The 15736-nt window shown below is 40.8% G+C and overlaps 1 protein-coding gene across 2 annotated transcripts in view; it reads right to left on the reverse strand.

The window, feature by feature from the left end:
- Nucleotides 1–15736, reverse strand: part of MCPH1 (microcephalin 1) — a 245463-nt gene that overhangs the window by 170499 nt on the left and 59228 nt on the right. The gene's annotated exons all lie outside the window — the stretch shown is intronic.

Genomic DNA, 15736 nt, shown 5'->3' on the forward strand with positions numbered 1-15736 from the left:
TTTTTTAAATAAAATATTTAATTTTTTTTAACTAATGTAAGAAATGCATGTTGAATTGCAAAAAAATCTAAATGCTATAGAAATATGTAATTAGAAATACAAATTTCCTGTAATTCCACCAGCTAGAAATGACTATTGTTTAACCATTTGGTAATATATTCAGCCAAATGTTCACTCTATAGAGGTGTGTGTGTGTGTATATGCATGTATATACATATATACAAATGAAAATGAATTCACATTACTTATACACTTTTGTAATTTGCATGAGATACTTCAAATGGAACTAACTGTGTAGTATAACCAATATGTCTTGAAAAGTCAATGTGAAGTAAATGAGAAGGAACAAAAGGCATTTAAAGGACCCCAGGGTTGACGAAAGTGACAGACATGAAGGGGTTTGTGTACTACATATTTAAGGAAGGTAGAGAAGGAAGAATGAAGTAATATGAATCAAAGATGTTCAAAGGAAGAACACAGAGGAGTGACAGATAAGCTAACAGATGACTGCTTCCCTGTCTTTTTAGCCAGCCATGCAGAATATTCTACTGTTAGCTCTTAGCCCTTTCTGACACCACAAGTGGAACCACCTGGGTTAGGTCTAGAGACAAGGTCTTCATGTGGAAGTCTCTCTCTAATCACCAGATAAGATTTTGTTTGAAGCCTGATTTTGCTCTTTAATGTCATCTTTGAGTGAGAACTACATAGGCCCAGTGACGTGAGCAGCCCGAAATGGTTATGGGGAACTACCCAAAAAAAGCCAGTAGGGTCCCGTTTGTGAGAATTATCCATCTCTAGGATCAGGTGCAGGGGAAGGAGAAAAGGAGGCTGCCCTGACCGCGATTTCTACAATACCAGGCTTCTTCTCCGTGACTTTGCCCTCTTTACCGCTTCTCCTCTTTACCTCTACTCCCTTCCTTCATGATGAACAATTCCGTTGCAAGTAAACACTGAAACGAGCAGTTTTGTAAATAACCTTTACAGTATGCAATTACACAGGGGTACGAGCCAATTCTTAAGATAGTCACTTATCTATGTGACTGTTGCTTTGCCTCACATTTCACTGATGGTCATAAAGAAGCTAAGAAAGTTTGGTCACTGTATTCTCTTTAGTGAAGGTAACCTGACCCCACTCCCACACTCCAAGTACAATCTATAGCGTGAAACAGTCATCATGCACGAACCTAAAGAGAATCAGTAAACCTTGTTTAACATTACTGGAAAAGTCCAAAAACACAAACTAACATGTATTAGGATCAACATATTAAGTGCTGAAAAACTAAACAGTTCTTTATAACTGAGACCTGGATTTACCTGTCCTATAACATGTATTCCATTTTTTTACAAAAGTAATTTTCTTTTTTTTTTTCTTTTCTTTTTTCTTTATTTTTTTAATCTGGGCAGCTGTTTCAACTGGCACCTGGAACGCCTGGGAGAACAAAAGTAATTTTCAATGACAAATTGAAACTATACCTGAGCCCTATGTTCCTAGAATATTCAGGCTTAATTAAGACTTCTCCTCAGCCTTTTATATTATGAGAAATGGTGAATGCAAAGGGCCACCCCGCTCCTATGGTCCAAGGTAAGACACACCACCTTCCTCCCCATTGACTCAGAAAAGCCCACTGCATCCCCTTCAGGATTCCCCCATGACTTGCTCATAACTCCCTTGTTTATCTGCCTCTCCAAAACTCCAAGCTCCTTCCTTTTCTTTGAGACATTCCTCATTAATGAAAGTCCTCCCATGACAACAGTCTGAACACAGAATGATCTTAATTGTCCGATGAATTTGTCTTTCAGAGTTTTGGTGCCATGACACAGATGGGATGAGACTCATTCTGTACAGAAGGCCCTCCGAGTCTCAGACCCAGAGACTCAGCATGGACTTCAGCTTGATCCTGCTCTCCAGGCTGCTGGTATCAAGGTAAGAATTTGACTGTAATCGTTTTGAGTAGTCACTTGATTTCTGATGCCAGCTTCTTTTGGTTTCATAGTCTGACTATTTGGTGATCTCTGTGCATGGACTACTGGCTTATAGGGATCTTGTCTCTGTTGAATGAAAGATAAATAATCTGATTTGCTAGTATTTTTTATTTGTCTACTTTTCTACTTTGGGCTCAAAACAATTAAGAATTTCATGCCATCAGGAAGTAGACATCTAAATAAAAATTTATATTTGTGTTTATGTTTGGCCCATGACTAATTGTTTTTTCTTTTTGAGACGGAGTTTTGCTCTTGTTGCCCAGGCTGGAGTACAATGCACGATCTCAGCTCACTGCAACCTCCGTCTCCCAGGTTCAAGCAATTCTCCTGCCTTAGCCTCCCAAATAGCTTATAGGCACCCACCACTATGCCTGGCTAAATTTTGTATTTTTAGTAGAGATGGGTTTCATCATGTTGACCAGGCTGGTCTCAAACTCCTGACTTCAGGTGATCCACCCACCTTGGCCTCCCAAAGTGCTGGGATTACAGGTGTGAGCCACTGTGCCCGGCCTAAAATTTTAGAATTGAAGCTTACAAATTATCTGTGTCTGTGTGTATGTGTGTATGTTTGTACTACAGATTATCTGTGTCTGTGTGTATGTCTGCATGTTTGTACTGCAGAAATGCAACTATAGTGAATACTTAATTTTATATAGCCTTGGCATCTATTTTGAATACAAGTTTAACTTTCTCATACCAGAAACAGGGCTTAGTTTCCCTGGACAGCTTCCACTTGCCACCCCCAGTCCTCAATGTGGTTGATCCAGGGATCTGCTGTACACACCTCCTCCTGGTGAAGACCTCCCTAAGGGAAGCCTACCTGGCCGGCCCTGCCAATCTCACACCCCACATGGACTGTGGAGTATGCCACAGTGACAACCTCTCAGTTGCTGTGTGACCCTGAAACTCATGACTGCCTGTTTTAAACCCACCAACTACAACTCCCTGCAGGAAACCTGTTTGGACAATGCCCTGGCTCCCCACAAAGGTGTTGGTCCCTGGGTCCCATTCTCTCTCACTATGCCTGACTCTTCATTCTTTCTTCTTGTGACCTGGGGATACAGCACTGCCCTCCTGACACATGGCGCCCTCCCTCCCTAGGATCTGGGAGTAATAAATCTTGGAACTTATTTCCTATTACGGTGGTGTGTTGAATTTGCACATTCCATCTGAAGAACCAGGGGCTCTCCCAGGCTGCCTGGGTTTTCCCCGGGATGCCAGGGAAGAACACAAGGGCAGGCTCTGAGCACCAGAGCGATGGTAAGGCAGTCACAAACTGGAGACGGTCAGAAAAGAGCCACAAGGGTGTCTGCCAGGATGAGCACATTTCCCATGTGAGGAACGCCTGATACTGGGCCAGACAAGAGGCATCAGGCTGCGTCCACTAGGTAAAAGGAGTGCCTGTGAAAGGCACCCAAGTAAACAATGGCACCCTGCTCCCCAGCATTTTCTGTTAAGGCAGGTCGTTAGCTGCTCTGGTACTGGAAACCCAGTGTGGCAGGGGAGATTTCAAAGCAGCTATTGTCTCCCATCCTGGGATAACCATCATGAGATGGTCTTACCAAATGAGATTATGATAGCTCTTCAGGAAGTTCTGTTCTGACTGGCTTAGAAATAAAGAGGTGCCTATACATTGAATATTCCTAAAATTCCCAGAAATTAAGGAAATTGAACTTCCAATAATACTTTCAACAGCACTAAAAAAAGTATTCTTATAGAAATGTAAATGTTTTAAGAATTCAAGTTCACATATTTAGGTAAATCTTTGGCAAATGTGACTAGCTGAATATTTGCAGTTTAATAAAAATAATCATGTCTTCTGTGAGTTGTCAGCATTAAGCATTATTATTTTTTTAAGATGGGGTCTCTCACTATGTTGCCCAGGGTGGTCTCAAATTCCTGGCCTGAGTATCCTCCCATCTCGGCCTCCCAAAATGCTAGAATTACAGGTATGAGTCACTGTGCCTAGCCAGACTATACATTGTTATTCTACTTAAACTAATTTTAGAGTCCCATTTTAGATGAAGATAGAGTAGCTGATGAGTTAGATAAAAATAAGAGAAGGTAGAGTTCCTGTGGATTATCATGGTTGTGATGTCTTCCCTGAATGCTGGTTTCATACAGTTTTTGTGCTGAGAACAGATGCTAATGTGTTGTACGAAAAGGCTTGAAACAAGGGGTTATAACGAGAAGAAACTAAAAGACGATTTCAGTGTGAGATTTTTCAAGTACTTTATGAAGAAGCCACGGCATCCTACAAGGAAGAAACCATGCATCAGCTGGCCAGCAATAAACCAGAAGAGCTAGACAATAATGTAAATCAGATCTTGACATGGATTGAGCTGCAGATCAAAGATCATAAGTCTTGACTTATAAGGCTAGCTACTTTACAATCACTCTTGCTGACAGCTCTCTGCTGACATCATAGAAATTGTTCAAGTATCAGGAACACTTTATTAAAATCGTGTTGCAGGACTAGCAGGTGGATAGTATAAAGGTTTATGCCTGTGTTTCTTTTTCCCCATGAGAAAGCTAAACATATGAAATACAACAAATATAGTATTAATAAGGATTGAGACAAAAACTGTCATTTCAATGTTTAAATTGCTAAAGAATAAATAAATCTGACAAAATGGGTGGATATCTTTTAAGTTTATTACAGGAAAAAATGCAGATGATCTCTTAAAACTAAAGACTAAAGATTAAGAAAAATGAAAAGTTTGCTCAATATTGACGGATTTGTTTCTTTGGTTTACTGTTTACCACATTCACCTAAAAAATAAAGGGTTATTCTTTTTTCTGTATACTTGGCTTAGACTCCAAAGATTCTGTGTTTTATAAGAATAACCTTCTATGGTTTATATTGACTTTATTATGCCCTTGAATATTCAAGAAAAGATAGATGCTCAAATTAATTAGGAGGTTCATTTGATGTGTTACTATTGATAGTTACATGGGAAAAGTTGTCAACTCAAAAAAGATACTTAGCCAGCTCTAGGTTAAATATATGTTATTAATAGATAGGTGTTTACGTCCTCTCCAGACTAACCCTCTTTATGTGATATTCTTGGTCTATTCTAACTGTATGCTTGGCATATTCATGGTATATTATGTCTTGGGACTATTTTGTTGTAGCTGAAGATTTTTTCTGTAAAGATTAGTGTCTTCCATTTTTATAAATTAGATGTAACATTTACTCTTCTTTTAATGGGTTTACTTATATCCATCAAACATGAGAAGCAGCAAAAGCATAAAGCATCATATATCTTAACATTTTATCTAAAAGTATGAGGATCTACAGCATGGTGGCTCACATTTGCAATCCAAGAAATTTGGGAGGCCGAGGCACGCGGATCACTTGAGGTCAGGAGCTTGAGACCAGCCTGGCCAATATGGCGAAACCCCATCTCTACTAAAAATAGAAAAATTAGGCTGGTGTGGTGGTGTGCACCTGTAATCCCAGCTACTCGGAAGGCTGAGGCAGGAGAATCGCTTGAACTGGAAGATGAAGGTTTCAGTGAACCGAGACTATGTCTCAAAAAAAAAAAAAAAAAAAAAAAGCTGGGCATGGTGGCATAATCCTGTAGTCCCAGCTACTTGGGGGGCTGAGGCAGAAGAATCACTCAAGCCTGAGAGGTGGAGGTTGCAGTGAGCAAAGATCATGCCACTGCACTCCAGAGCGAGACTCTGTCTCAGAAAAAAAGAAAAGAAAAAAAAAAGCCAAAGTATGAGGATCTCAGAAATGAAAAAGATATATACAAAATTCTATTATATGGACCAAGAAGCTGAAACCTTTATCTTATTATTAGTAATATATTAATATGAAATATTACTCTTCCATTCTTCTGGACTCATCTCAAAGTATCTACTACCGAATGCCTACTAGAAGAAAAATAACTCTTCTGTTTTTAACATTGTTATTCAATAAGGAAAAAAACATGCAGGATTCTGTTCCTTAGTAGGAAAAGCACACAGTTAGGTAGCATCCAAAGGCAATCGGAGCAAATGTGAAAAAGGTGGTCACACGGAATCATCCATAACCGGTGAGAAACAGTAACAGACATGAAACATTGTATTTACACAAAAGAATGTTATGAAAGTGCTAATGGAGTAGAGATAAAGGAGTGGGGAGAGAGAGAAAAAAAGAGTATTGAATGGATGATTATTTGGGAAACAGCCGAGCAGATTTTGTTTTAGTAGTATGAAAGGGAGGTCAAGTTAAACAGATATGCTCGTTTTATTAGTAATAAACAGAAACATTAAAAAAAAATAAAACATTCTTTGAACTCTTTTGGGTTTAGGTATCAGTTCTTTGGTAAACAGTGAAATTACTTTTCCTTAAGAATAAGTAAAATAAGGAGATAATCCACATATTTAAAAAGAGTATTAATCTTGTTCACAACTGGTATAAGCCCACCTATGTACTATTAGAATCATACATTTACATAAATTTTGAGTATAGAGGAAACTTTTAAAAATTAAATCCAATATGACAAAAGATAAATTCTGGACAAATGTCTTTAAATCCCGTCCTGAGGATATTATATCACCTGGAACCCTGGCAGCTACATCAGGTAAGGCACCTTCAGAAAGACTCAGTCTGTGGAACCGAGAGACCCCAGGATCTTTTAGACAAGTAGCTTAGTAAATATAATAAGCTATGACATTAAATAGAATAATGTTGTTGATATCCCCCATTTTTAATTCGATACATTGCTCTAAAGATGAGTTCAATGTAGATAACTGAGGCTAAAATCTTTAACACTCTTTTTTGTTTGTTTTTTTTTTTATTTTTGAGACAGGTCTCATTCTTGCCCAGGCTAGAGTGCAGTGGCACAATCATGGCTCAGCGCAGCCTTGACTTCCTGGGCTCAAGTGATCCTCCCCATCAGCCTCTCCAGTAACTGAGACTACCGGTGGCCACCATCATGCCCAGCCAATTTTATTATTATTATTATTATTTGAGATGGACTTTCACTCTTGTTTCCCAGGCTGGAGTGCAGTGGCGCGATCTCGGCCCACTGCAACCTCCTTGCCCGAGCTGGTCCTGACCTCCTGGCCTCAAGCAATCCTCCTGCCTCAGCCTCCCAAATTGCTGGGATTACAAGCGTGAGCCACTGTGCTCAGCCTTTAACTTTCCCATAGTAACAGTTTCATAACTTCATTGTCCTCCCTTATATATTTTTTCCCTTATGTGGACTGTTTTTTATTCAAATTCAGAGACTTTGTAATATTCAGGATGCTTATTCTAAAAACTGTAATACCTTTTCTAAACAGTCTCAAATAATACAATAACAGTGATCCATACAGCATCAATATCAGTTTTCAATACTTACTATCTTGGAAAAATATTTTTCTAATTCTCAAAGCCAAAAAACAAACAGAGAGAAAATGTATATCCAAGCAGCTCATCATTAACGTCTGAAGTGTTCAAACAATATATCCGCATCACCTCAATTCAAAAGATGTTTCATCTAGCAAGCTCGGATCTAACCCTAAAGCTCGCACTGGGTCAGCACACACACCCAGCTTCTTGCTCCTTGTGGAAGTCGCTGAGGACCCCCAATGTCAGATCTTATTCTCACATCATCGTTTCTCCTCTCCAGGAAGAGGGGCCGGGGTGGGGAGAGAAAGAATGAGCCTGGGGTCTGCGTGTGGGAGAAGGGGGCCGGCCATGCTTGCAGGACATGGCAAGTGGGAGGACAGCATTGGGGCATGCACAGGTGACACCTGGGAGCATCCAAGTATCCCCCTTCCCCAAACAAAGGGCCGTAGGGAATTCCAACCCACCCAGAACAAGAGGCAGCAGCAAAAGGAGAGGAGCCACAGAGCCCGAGACCACAAGGCGCAGGCAAGGAGCACTCATAACCACAGGGGGAAGACAGCCTCTGAGCTCTGGATCCTTGGTGGTAAACTTAGAAAGTAATGTGCTCAAATTGCTTACGCTCAGGTGTAGGGCAGAAACTCCTTATACCACCCAGTATAAGTATAACCCCAAACTCACCAAAGCAAATGGGCTAAACTTGGGGGAAGATATGCAAATTCATGGATTTCCTGGCTAGTGGTACTATTTTGAGAAAGAGACACCTGTATACCTTCTACCTTCCAACTCCTCAAGGATTACACTATGAGTCAGGCATGGTGGTTCATGTCTGTAATCCCAGCACTTTGGGAGACCCAGGTGGGTAGATGGTTTGAGACAAAGAGTTCAAGGCCAGCCTTGGCAACACAGCAGAATCCCATCTCTAAAACAAACAAAAAAAATTAGCTGAGCATGGTAGCACCTGCCTGGAGTCTCAGCCACTTGTGAGGCTAAGGTTGGAGGATCACTTGAGCCCAGGAGATCAAGGCTGCAGTGAGCTATGATCTCACTACAGCACTGTGGCCTGGGCTACAGAGCAAGACCCTGTCTTTAAAAACACACACACACACACACACACACACACACACACACACACACAAAAGACTTATAGCACAATTTCAACCCTGTCAACTGCTTCTGATTCCCACCTTCCTGTCCATGGTCCCTCATTTTTGTTAAAACTTCACCTGAAGAAGTAAAGTGACAGAACAACACCAAAAATGAACAAAGGACAAAAAACACAACCTCTAAATTCTGGGATAAGATTTTAGTACTACTTTTAATCATGAGAATTAGATTATAAATAAATAGCAACTTTAAAATGAAAAGAAGATATTTCTGCAGAAAAATAGCACAACATCACAAAAAAGTTTTCAAAGTTGAAAATCACTGATAAGGGAGAACAGAATAAGAAGTGCTTCACACCAGCGGCTGCGGTTTGACAGTCCCTGAATATTATATTGTTTTCTTACAGAGAATCACTATTGATATATGAACTAAGTCTTAAGGCATATCCAAAAGCCACAAAAGGATATGCCAAACATCTATTTTAAATGCCTCATAATTTATTTTTTAACAAATCCTAGTATAATGCCTCATTAATTTTGAATTGCAGTTTTTGTCATTCTTCTATTTAACCCCTTCTGAATAATCATGTTTATTCCCCTTTAAAAAAAATTGAAATTACCCTGGATTAATATCAAATAATTTATATACCTAAATATCATTTGGAAAGCAATAACTTTTTTAAAAGTGGAAGAGTTAAAGACTTAAGAAAAGGCAAAGTAATAAATATAATTGGGGGCTAGGTGTGGTGGCTCAAACCTGTAATCCCAGCAATTTGGGAGGCCAAGGTGGGCGGATTACTTGAGGTCAGGAGTCCAAGACCAACCTGGCCAACATGGTGAAACCGTATCTTTACTAAAAATACAAAAATTACGTCTAGTGTGGTGGCACAGGCCTGTTGTCCCAGCTACTCAGGAGGCTGAGGCACGAGAATCCCTTGAACCTCAGAGGCAGAGGTTGCAGTGAACCGAGATCATGCCATTGCATTCCAGCCTGGGCAACAGAGTGAGACTTCGTATCAAATGAATGAATGAATGAATGAATAAATAAAATTGGTGAGGAAATAATTGTTCATCAAGAGAACGGACATAAAACCTTCCTGAGAAAACCACTCACATTTAAAGTAAATTCAAGCCTTCAGGACAAATGCATACAGCTATGCATTTCTGGGTGTATACCTCACTCCGTGTCTGAGGAGCAAAACAAATGAAGCCACTTGCCCCTTACTAACACACATCTCTGAGGTCAATGGAAATAAGCCGTAAGGTTTGCAGCCTCCCCCGCCCTCCACCCTCCCTTTCTTTGGTTCCCGCTCTTGGCTTCCTCCTCCAGCTGTTGCAGTTCCAGGAGATGTGTCCAGCCACAACAAAGCTCGGAGGACCAGGGGAGCATTTCTTCCCAGGGCTATCACGAGTGAGAGAGCACTTTCCAGAAACCTCCCAGGAAGACTTCCCTTCACATCTTGTTGGACAGAAGTGAGTCATGAAGTCTCAAACTAATTACTGGTAAGAGAAAGAGAATCCCCGTGATGTGCTAAGACCAGGCGTCCGAGGACTGGGTGGACACGGGGCGGAGGGAGCAGCGCAGTGGCAGGGTCACTTCTGTGTGAACAGCTCCTCGGGAAGTGGCCGCTCACTAAAGGAGAGGGACTCATACCAGGGAGTCACAGCGCAGAGCACATTTTACTTATCTACAGTCCCTCTACTCCCACTTAATATAAAAATCCTTTTAAATAAAAATAAAGATTCAAGTTTGCTACTTAAGCAAGTTATTTTGTTTGAGTTTCTCCAAATCTCAAACAGATTAATTTGATATTTCTAGGCCAATTTAGCACTGTTTACTATCATTAAGCTGACTCCCCTTAAATGGTATAGTAAGCTATACCTTAGAAGCTAGCAGCTGTCACTATTTAAATTAGTCCTGTACAAGTCTTTGCCAAGCATACAGAATGCCCCCCAGCAGATCTTTTTTTTTTTTTTTGAGATGGAGTCTTGCTCTGTTGCCCAGGCTGGTGTGCAGTGGCACAATCTTGGCTCACTGAAACCTCTGCCTCCTGGGTTCAAGTGAGTCTCCTGCCTCTGCCTCCCAAGTAGCTGGGACTAAGGTGTGCACCACCACACCTGGTTAATTTTCAGTATTTTTAGTAGAGACAGAGTTTCACCATGTTGGCCAGACTGGCCTTGAACTCCGGACCTCAGATGATCTGCCCTCCTCGGCCTTCCAAAGTCCTGGGATTACAGGCGTGAGCCACCACACCCACCCAATGCAGCAGATGTTAAATGGATTTCTTTGGCCAGCTCTTCTCTCAGTGCCTGTGATCTCCCAGTGAGGAATGTCCTCTGTCCATGGCCTCTACCTTTACATGGCCTGAGATGACCACTGAGGCACAGAAGATCTGCCTGTCTGGTCCTCATTTCTACCACATCCAGTCCAAAACACATTTGGCAGTTTCTGAACCACACATTTGCAATGCATGTAAAATCAGTTATTGAACCAAAAAAAAACCACTTTTTTAAAAAGATAGAGTTCTTTGAAGATCCTATTTAATGTTTTCTGTAGAAATATTTTCTCTCATACATAACAAGAGAAAAACAACATGCTAATGGGGGCTGAAAGCAACTGTGAGGCTATCAAGAGGCAGCTGGTTTTTAAACGGCCTCATCAAGCAACATCTGCTGATGGACCACACACCTGTTACAACGAACACCTCCCCGCCACTGCCAGCTCTGGGTACACTCTGCCAAAAGTGATTTATCAAAGCAATTACAGATCACTGAAACAGCTGTGTTAGGAAGCAAGCGCACCTCGATCTTAGAGAGCTCACCACCTGCCGGGTGGTCGGCACTAAAGGCCCTATCTTTGCGCACAACAGGTCTGAACAATGGAAATGATTTACATGGATATTTACAAAGGGTGTCATCCTCGAGGAAGTGTGGCAATTCCCCTAAATGAGTGATAACAACATACCCGTGCTGCATTTTCAAGAAAAAAAATAAATATCACCTGTCCTTTGGATGAGTCACTGCTCTTTCAACTTGAAAGTTAAATTTAAAATCAAAGCTGTAAGACTGCATGCTTCCAGCCAAGTGTACTATATCTAATGGAAAACAGCCAAAGGCCTGGCATTACTGCAAATTGTAAAGCAGCATTCATAAAATATTAGGGTCTCCATGACAGGAGTGAAGTACTCATTCCAGGACCTTTTACTTGAAGGACAGGAAACAGCAGGAAAATAATCCATTTTATGTGAAAAGTGGCTCAAGTATCCTATTTTCCTTGCTCAGGAAGGCATCTGTGTCCCTCAGCTCTCTTTCCTCCTGCCTCTAGCTGGCCTGGCCACACTGCCTCCGAGCTAGACCTTTCCCGCCCTCTGGACATCTAGTACTCTTTTTATTCCCACCACTGGGATCCCTTTATCTTCTTTCCACTGCAAGCCTTCTCCTCTGGGGAAGCCAGACCCAAATGAGCTGCAATTCCCAATCTACTGCCTCCGCAATCAAGACATGACTGGAACACTGTGAAATATACTTTCTTTTCAGCACCTCCATATGACTGAGAAATAGACAACTTAATCTAAAAAGCCGTCACAATGCTCAGTAAATGGTGGCTGTGAGTACCCTATGCACAACTCACACAGGTCTATTGACAGATCTCGCTTCTTTCAGGAAGGTTCTAATGATATTGGAGATAAGGAAAGCATCTCTTGAAAACTCTGAGGAAGCAGATCCCCCAAGCAGACATTTCTGACCACAGAACTCAGTCTTCTGCCTCCTGGGTGAGATGACAGAGCACAATGTCACACTAATGGCCTACATCTCACCCCATAACAAAGGTTCTCAATGGGAGGATGACCATCAGCTCAGAAACATTGGAGGAGCTTTCAGAAAAAGCTATACCCCTATCCCCACCCCATGCCCAGAGACTCTGTTTTGACCCTGCCATGCCTGTGGTCAGTAAGTCGAAGAGAGACACAGTGTGGGCTGTTCTGGAATTTTTAAGGTCATTTTCATTAAAGATGCATGGTAGTCTCTGGGAATGGGAAAGGAGGAGGCAGGTGAGAGAGACCTACTCTACTTCAAGTTATAGCTGCAAAACAAAGGACAGTGAATATGTGGGCATGACCCTTGCCCAAGTTTGTGCTGAAGAAAATAGCTAACATTTTTTTGAGCACTTCTATATATCAGATACTATCTTAAACTCTTGGCATATTTCAACTCAATTAGCACAAACCTTTTGAGAAGACTGGTACTATTATTAATATTATCCCTGTTTTATACACAAGGAAGTAGAGGCACAGATGTTAAGTAATTTGTTCAACACCATGGAACCTACAGAGCAGGTAAGTAGCAGAGCTGGGATTGAACCCAGGCATCTGTCTCTGGGACAATGCTTTAGCAACAATGCACTGCAATGCACAACCTGGGATAAGAGAATCCATCCTTTACTAATACAAGACTGTCTCTCAAGTTTAGGAAGAATATTCAAAAACAAATGGAGTACATGACGATGATTCTGTCATGACTGAGTGATGGTTAGGAGCACCGGAAATGTTTTAAGCATGTTCATTCAAAAAGTAAAAGGGAAATTAATGCATCTCTTATTTACTCGGAAAATACTTACTGAGCACTTACTTTGTTTGTGATGCTACATCCTTCTGAATATTAAGAGATGAACAGGATACAGCCTATGTCCTTATAGGCTCATATTCTAGCAAAAATGTAAGAACAAACAACTATCAGAGCATATGCAAGCTATTACTTATTGTTTTGCACCGTATTTGAAAAACTTTTAGGAATTTAAGCATTCTATCTGGTGTGTAATTCTTTAATTTTTTTAAACCACTATCAAAATAAGTATGCTCTATTTGTTCCTTCATATCTCTCCAGGCCTCCAGGCTTAGGAAAGCCTTTGTAAACATTTCTGTGCTCTGACCCGCAGCTTGCCTTCGCACGCCACAAGCTGGACTGGCAGAGATGACTCCAAAATGAGACTGTAAAACTTAGCCACTTATAAAAAGCTATCCTGATGACTCACATTAAAAATTTTGCTAAGGATAATCATCAATGTTTTGAAAAACAAAATCCAGAAGTAGAATAAACCAAATACCCTGGAGAAAAAAAAAATCATATTCATATATTTCTACCAGAGTGCTAGTATCTATATATAGCTTCTTTGGGTTCTATGTCTGATAATATTTAACAAGTAACAAAGAAAATAGTTGAGAATTCATCATTTTATACTTTTTCCCTCCAAAATCATGTATAACTATCAATGTTAATGACCTACATGCTGCAAGCTAAGATTACAGAGGCAATAAAATTGCTTAACTGGATCTTCAAAATGAAGTCTCAACAGGCTGGGCATGGCTGCTCAAACCTATAATGCCAGCACTTTGGGAGGCTGAGGAAGGCAGGTCACTAGAGGTCAGGAGTTCAAAACCAGCCTGGCCAACAAGGCAAAACCCTGTCCCCACTAAAAAAAAAAGAAAAAAAAAATTTAAAAATAGAAAAATTAGCCAGGCATGGTAGTGTGCACCAATAATCCCAGCTACTTGGGAGGCTGACACAAAAATCACTTGAACCCAGGGCAGCGGAAGTTGCAGTGAGCCAAGATTGGGCCACTGCACTACAGCCTGGACAACAGAGCAAGACTCTGTCTCAAAAAAAAAAAAAAGTCTCAACAAATTTTAAACATGTATATTTAAAACAAGTCTTAAAAAAGCAAACTCTTTTTCTCACTGATTTATAGAGTGACTTTTCCAATAAAAATGGGTATTAAACCAAAATAATCTCTAATGGTAGTTATAGCTCTGAGATTCTATAATTCTTCATGGGATCATATTTTTTTTTCATTCTTTAAGAGAAACTGAGTTGATGTCATTACAGGTGTTTAGTGTGTCTTTTGCAAACAATGACCTACATGTTCATCTTCAAAACTTTGACTTGGCCTCTTACTGCTCTCTTCTCAGAGAAGGATTCACACCAAAACTCTATTTAGAAAAGTTTTCTTAAGTGTCCATTAAAATTCACCCATCAGCTCCAGGAATAGTGGAATAAGTAGTCTGAAATCACCTCTCACTATGATCCCTCAGAAAAGCTGGACAAGATGCAAACAAACGAGCCCCAGCTATTTGCAGTTACTGCCTAGCTACTAAGTCACTGAGTCAAGGAAGAAGAAACCCATGGAAGAAGAGGTGAGCCAGTATCAAAAGTCCACACTCCCTGGGGGCAGTCAGCCTCATAGAGACAGAAGCCCAGCTCCAAATCATCTTGGTCTCTGATAGGAAGATACAAACAAACTAACTATGCATATTAGATACGGAACATATGACTGAAAACAACAGGCAAGAAAAATAGAAATTAAGGCGAGCCTGAAAAGGGAGTTATTTCCAAAGAAATTTGCTTAATATGTGCAAATAAATAAAAGACAGGATTAATAATTTTGGCAGAGAACTGGAAATGGTTTTTAAAAATCAAACAGAGAGTGTGAAGCCTCCTGCCTGTAATCCCAGCACTCTGGGAGGCCAAGGTGGGAAGATTGCTTGAGCCCAGGGGTTTGAGACCAGCCTGGCCAACATGGGGAGACCTCATCTCTACAAAAGATAATTTAAAAAATAAAATGGAATAACAAGGACTGAAAAATAATACATGTTAAAACTCAGTATGTGGATTTAGCATCAGAATAGACTAAAAAAGAGTCAAAGGTGAAATGGAAAGGAAATCAGTAGACGAGATCCAGAATGAAACGAGGAGATATAAAAGGAAAGAAATAGAGGGAAATTATGAGACATGGGCTAGAGAAGCAAAGGAAAATACACTGGATTGCATTCTCAGCAATGGAGGTGTGAGAAAGCAGGCAGGAGAAATAGTAGAGGAGAAGTTTCCAGAACAGATCAAAGACAGGAAGGCCTGTGACTGTGAAGTAGACGAAGAACAAACACGATACTCTGGTACGACAATCACAAAGATGAGAATTGTCTAAGCCCAGAGCCTGTTGCCGCGGCCGACATCAGCCTCTCTCTTCCAGCAGGTTCCGCATCCACCTCTGGGCCACACCAAGGCCATGCTGCTCTTTGCGCAGGCTCCAGGCTTTACCACCTTTCTCACCTTTATATTGTCCACCCTGCACCTTCCCATTACTCGGGACTCAGGATTGACAGCTCTCGTTGATTGACAGTCCCATCTGCAGGGCTACCCAGATAGGACACTACCTTCAAGTGCTACTTCAAACTTAAAATTCAAAAGCAAATGAAGTCATTAGGGCCATAAGACACATCTCAGTGTCACATCATTTTCCTAACCTCAGAAATACATGAAGGCTAGCTCT

This window comes from Aotus nancymaae, unplaced genomic scaffold, assembly GCF_030222135.1.
Source record: "Aotus nancymaae isolate 86718 unplaced genomic scaffold, 86718_ANA_hifiasm-v0.15.2.pri h1tg000090l, whole genome shotgun sequence".
Classification (NCBI taxonomy): Eukaryota; Metazoa; Chordata; class Mammalia; order Primates; family Aotidae; genus Aotus; species Aotus nancymaae.